The sequence below is a fragment of the Syngnathus acus genome, chromosome 22 (genome assembly GCF_901709675.1).
Source record: "Syngnathus acus chromosome 22, fSynAcu1.2, whole genome shotgun sequence".
Lineage (NCBI taxonomy): Eukaryota > Metazoa > Chordata > Actinopteri > Syngnathiformes > Syngnathidae > Syngnathus > Syngnathus acus.
Window position 1 is genome coordinate 2430457 of NC_051106.1, and position 6468 is coordinate 2436924.

Consider the following 6468-nt stretch of genomic DNA (forward strand, 5'->3'; position numbering starts at 1 on the left):
TGCTGTCACCGTGGAGGAGCTGCATGTGAGTGCTGCTTTGTTTAACTTCCTCTCAAAACAGCAGAGCTTCGTTATGGGGCTACAAACAAGACTCATATGGGAGAGAAGCATTTTGCTCAGTGCTAATGACAAAGTGTGATGGCAATCTGTAGTCTTTAAGTCCGTCGGGGTACACTATTCATTGTGGTCCAGGATTAATTTCAGATTTTGAAATAATGTATTAACATTGTTAATCGACGCCGTCGAAAAATCCACAGACAACTACCATATTTTCCGCACTATAAAGTGCACCGGATTATAAGGCGCACCTTCAATGAATGGCCCATTTTAAAACTTTGTCCATATATAAGGCGCACCGGATTATAAGGCGCACCTTCAATGAATGGCCCATTTTAAAACTTTGTCCATATATAAGATATATACATTTGGCCCGCGGGCCAGACTTTGGACACGCCTGCTGGAGTGGCTCAGTATTGGTCCATATATAAGGCGCACCTGATTATAAGGCGCACTGTTGAGAAAATTGGAGGTTTTTATGTGCGCCTTATAGTGCGGAAAATACGGTAATCAACATCCAGTCATAAAGTTGAAAAATCAATTACTATGTGTCACAATCAAATTTTTATTGCTTTCCGAACAGTTGTGGCGGAGTATAACAATATGGGCAGGGGGTTCAAACTCTGGAATTGTATATATATATATTCATAAAAAAATTTAAAAAAGTGTTTGATTCCGAATGACTTTAGGAACATTCAACTTCAGATTTTGGCTGTATTACAAAATAACCTCAAATACACAGTGACAAATAAAAAAAACACAAATAGACCTGACATTTCACATCTAAAAAAAGACGCTACACGTGCACATGCCAATAGACATAGCCAGTGAGAAATGACGAGCAATTTTCGAAGATATGCTACTTTGTTTATTTGCATAAAATTGAAGAAACACCACAGCGCTTCATGTGTCTCAGCTCGCGTTGAACTCGCCAGTGCACACAGACTGATTATGGCAAATTACTATCTGTATGAGTTGCAGAGAATCCACTCTCCATGCAATATGCAGCCCTGAAGCAGGGAAATAGAAATTGTTGCGCCAAGTACCATAAAAACAGATTGTGAATTAGCTGCACGGGACGCCCCCTAAACCCCCTGTTTTATTCATGAGCATGAAGGCTATCACAGCCCAAGAAACCCCTGTGGTCTTGCCCGCTACATTGCATCAAGGTTGCATGCCGCCTCAGTGGAAGGTTGCATTTTTTTTTTTTTTTTGGCCTATGCCAGATTAACTGCTGCTGTCATTTGCTGACAGTATACAAACATTGTGACAGGTCGGGCCGGCAGCCATTTTGCAAACTTTTAATGGTTTATTATTTTTAATGGATTGCTTTCTAAAATATCGAATTTTTTTGAAAGGTTTGAGGGAGGGGGGTGTTGAACGATGAGGAAAAAGTTCTCGGATGGGAAAGTGACAGTTATAGGCTGCAGTTCGAGACATCGCAAAGCCTGAGGGAAATGGTGGAAACCATTGCAGCCAGGTGAGAGGAAGGTGTAGAAGCCAAGTTTGCTATAATTGCATGTGATAGGAAAAATAGATGCACTTTAAAGTCACTAATGTGATGTTTTGTTATTATTTCACCACATATACAAGTTTACAATGGCTCCAATTTGGAATAAAGTAGGATGGAAAGTACAGTGCTGTGTTAGAACAAGGAAAGTGTACAAAAATTAAACCACTGTATACATTAGCAGCATTTGATGGTCAGATATGATTTGGAATAAAATTGCAATATTATTTCATACTTTTTCTCACATGAAAGCTAATCAGTGTTTGTAAAACCAGAGCCACGTGTCTATTTACTTTGTTTGTGTGGTTGCCGGAAATTCTAATTGCCAGATTTGAGCAACTTTGTATCGTCATTATTGAGGCACGAGAGTTCTAATGAGCGCAATTGTTATCCGAAAGATGGCCCCCATTTTTTCACCACGGCGAAAGCACATTAGATCCAGACAGCTCATTTCCATTCCCCCTGTCATCTCTCCAGAAATGACGTGCAGTGCTTGAAACTGTTTATTTCCAAATTCAGACCTCCTCCGCGGCAGCCATCGGCTTCAATTACCATTTTTTTTTCCTGAGCGAAGCCATCAGGCAGCCTGACACTGAGGTCCAACCTAATTCCCACCTTCTCCAAAGTCAAGAGCATAATGTGCAGATAAAAAAGGTGGAAAATAGCTTGCCGCTCATTAGCATGCAGTGCCTGCCTGTTCATTTGCTTGCCGCGAATGAAAGTTCTGACACTCAGCGCCTTGTGCAATGCGAGAACAGTGCTCTTCAGACCGCCTCGTGTCCTTACTGCTACGGAAAGGTCATCGGCAGAGGTGTGCGCTCGTCGACCTGGCTCACTGCTCTTCTCCGTCCCGCTGGGGAGAAGGGTTAGTCGAGGGTATTGATTCAGGGAGAACCTCATTACTTGCTGAATCAACATATTATTGCCATGTTTCACCCAGCTGAATTGTTTACAAGTGTCTTTAGCACGGGCAAAAGCCTGCCCTCACGGACCACGGCTGCATTCATTAGAGCCTGACCCGGGTGATTACGTGTTATCCGATATGCTCCTCGCCGGCTCGGCCCAATGAGCGGGGCCAGTGGCCTGCATTGGCCCGGGCCCATTACGATCCCTCTCCTTTTCTCTTTCCCTCCATCTCTTCGTCTCTCTGCCCGCGCTCCCTATGAATGTCTCCATTAGCCTGCCGATGTGTAAATTGTTTTCACCTGCACTGCGGGCAGATGGGGAGCAGTGTCTCTGTCGTGATTTCCTATGCATGAGCTGTCTAATCAGTCCAAGAGTAACATGATTCCCTTGCTGCTTGCTGGGAAAAAAAAAAAAAGAGCTTGTGTGAGCATGCACACATACATAACCTCATCACTCACATTGTGCAATCAATATGCACGATGCGTTGTGGGGATATTGGTGCGGCGGCGCCGGCGACAGGGTTCATTATATGAGTTCGCCTTAGTACACTGCGATGGCTTAATACAGAGAAGAGAGCCCAGGCCTGAGCTGATCCTTGCCTCTACTGTTTCCATTTTCATTTCAAATTGAAACATAATTTGACCTGCAAGACTAAACCCACATAAGCGCAATGACATTCAGCAGCAGTGTCAACCGAGTGTCAACCGAGTGTGACCCTCGGAAGAGACGGGAGAGGATGCCCCTCACGTAAACAAACAAACAAAGCATCCCCTGATACCCTAATATGGATGTGATGTGCCCGAGAGGTCTTTTTTCAAGGATGGGGGTCAAAATCCAGGCCCTTTGGGTCAGGGAAAGGTGCTCTTATAATGAGGTGCTGCATGTCCTCGACGGTGAAATCGGAGCTTAGGTGCACTTTTTTGTCTGATTTTAACAAGTGTTGTCTGTAAGTGCTGTTTAAACATTTGCTTTGCTTCAACAGACATACCAAAATAAAATGCATTTTTATCCTTCCTAACAAAAGCGCTGACTTACATTTACTACTTGTATTAAATTGTATAAATTCAATTTTAGCAGTTTATTATCCTAAATTGATCGCCATTCTATTATATACTGTAGAAGATATACTGTATAAAAATTTATAAAATATTTACGAACTCAACAATTAAACTGACAGCCAGTCCTATTGTCTTTTTCTTAGCTAACAACTAAAAACATGCACTAATGAAGCTACACGTGCTTCAAACCCTTCAACTGTCAGCTTTCTTTTCCATGAAATTATAAAGGGGATTTGTTGCAGCTTTTCATCCACTCGATAGCACTTAACTAATTGCTTTCCTCTCATAGCCCAAAACGTCATTAAACATAGACACACGGATAAACTACAATATGTGGACAACGGACACTCAGTTGCAAAAAATAAAACACTCTAACATTTTTTAACCCTTTTTAAACTCGGCCTGTGTTTGGACAGATACCACTAATAGAGTTAATAGAGATTTTTTTTTTTTGGGAGGCGGGGTGATTAAAATCATACTACAGGTGCCACATACAAGTGCGTACTTTGTGAAGTAATTACAGTATAAAATAAAATGTATTTTGCTAGAGCTAAAAGAAATGAGTATTAAATTAAGTTGAGTTCTATGTTTTTCTTCTTAAAGTAGATAAAAATTCCACATTTGCAAAAATGTCTTATTTTAGAAAAGCTAGTGAAGCCACCACAATGAAAAAGTGACATGGAAGAACAGCCATGCTGAAACCAGAGCGGTGTAAGCTAACTATTTCTTACACAAGGGGGTGGAAGAAAAGGGAGGGTTTGAAAATGATAATTTAGCATTTGTGTAAGCTGTTTATCAAATTAACCGCACAGATGTTTCTGACTACCTAGGGGCTGAACGTGGGCTCTGCCAGCCATGCGAAGAAAGGTCTGGAGGATTCACTAAAGATGTGCACTGAATAGCAATTTAATTTGCTAGCTGTTAATTCTTATTCAAAATGTGACCTCTGTTAGGGCATATCGATGTCTCTTCACATGCAATCTTTGTCCTATGAGAAAAAGCTGAGAAAATGTGCATCCAGAAATAAATGAGTTCACCAATGTTGTTACAGATAATCTTTGTTGAAAGTAAACAAGATTTTTTTTTTTTATAATTAAAATGCATGTGTGTGTTTGTGTGTGTGTACATTAAAAAAAATACATGTAATCTTGTATTAAATTGTCACAACTTGCTTTAGTTGTATTATTGGAGGGAAAATTAATTTGTTGCTTCATGGATATTTTATTTGATTGAAAAAAAAAAACACACCTTGTACTGTGGTCTGATTCAGACCTCAGTGAAAGGTTTTGATTTGTCTGACAATACAATAGGTTCTAAATATTGTGTTTAAATTAAATGATTATCAGCTCCTAAATAATCATTTTTAATAAATTGATTATTTCTATAAAACAGTGAGCTAAAAAACAGGCAGCTAAAGATTCTGACACAGAGTTGGGTCACTTATGGGAAAAAAGTGCATAGCATGGTCCTTAGCATTTTTAATTAAATATACTCATCTATTTATGAAGTATAGTGTAAAAAATTAATTGAATGTCTTACTTGCTGATGGATATAGAGCACAGCCGTCAAACTCAAGGCCCGGGTGCCAGATAGGGCCCGTGAAATCATTTTATGTGGACCGCGAAGACAAATTGTGCATCACATTCGTGTGTCATTACTAGAATTGCAAATTGTCCTCACTTTGTCTTCACATACATTTATTTGGGTTGACAGTCATAATGGCCCTCCGAAAGAAACTATGACTACAATGCGGCCCGCCCCAAAAATTAGTTTGACACCCCTGAATTATAGAGTAAATGCTGCTTATAGTCTACTGATAGCCATATGAATATCCAGCAAAGGTATTAAGCACCAGTGAGCTCATCTGGAACAGCGATGCTACAAGTCCAATTTTCTTCATGGCCTCCAAAGAGCTGCCTTCCACCTCTCGACAACACAAACAAAAAGCCCTGCGACAATATCAATTATACATGCAGGAGGCGAACAAGGGGTTTCATTTCTCAACAAATAGCCTCTGAGAAGGACACTGAATCTGGTGGATTAGCATTAGAAAAGGACAACAAAACTGCCCAATTTAACAGCTATAGAGTAATTTTGATTGAACCAAAATTGGTGAATTTGCTTGTTTAGGGTTTGCATTTGGAGGAGCTGTCAGATTCTGAATCGCAGGAATGAGAAAATAAATGACACAGCTGCGTTTAAAATGCAACATTGGGACAGCTGTCAATGGTGAACTTTGATAAAGTAAGATGAAATGATCTGATGATTCTGCAACAATGCAAGCTACTAAAACATCTATATCTGATGGAAAGGGAAGCTTATCAAATAAACACTGGACTTTGATGGTTGGTATTTCGACCAGTCAGTATGCTAAATGATGTTGACGCCATGTGGTACTTAACAACAAAAAATGTATAAACTCCCTTGCACGTCATTCCCCCTAATCATGGAAAAACATGGGGAGGTGGGGCAAATTGTGTCTGCCCAGGACTGAGACAAAAGCGGCAAGTAACTTGGCTGTCGCCTGTTTCACGAATGCAGAAGCAGAATTGAAACTGAGCACTGGTATTGATCCAATATTGATAATGACTTGGTATTGATTTTAATAATATCTGTCTGAACAACCTGACACTACAACATTTCTTGACTGATCTTTTGAACGGTCATCCCGCTCTGGCACCAACATTGGCCCTCTCACCATGTTCTAGACCAGGGGTGTCAAACACATTTTTGTCACGGGCCGCATCGTAGTCATAGTTTCCCTTGGAGGGCCATTATTGTTATCAACGTCTTCTATATAGGCTACGAAACAAAGTGATGAAGAACTAATTTTGAAATCAGAGACTAGTAAAAACTGTTCAAATATTTTAAAAAGACGAATTGCAAGTAGTAGCTCTATTTTTTTTTTAAATGTGAAGACAATTTGTAGTTTTAGTA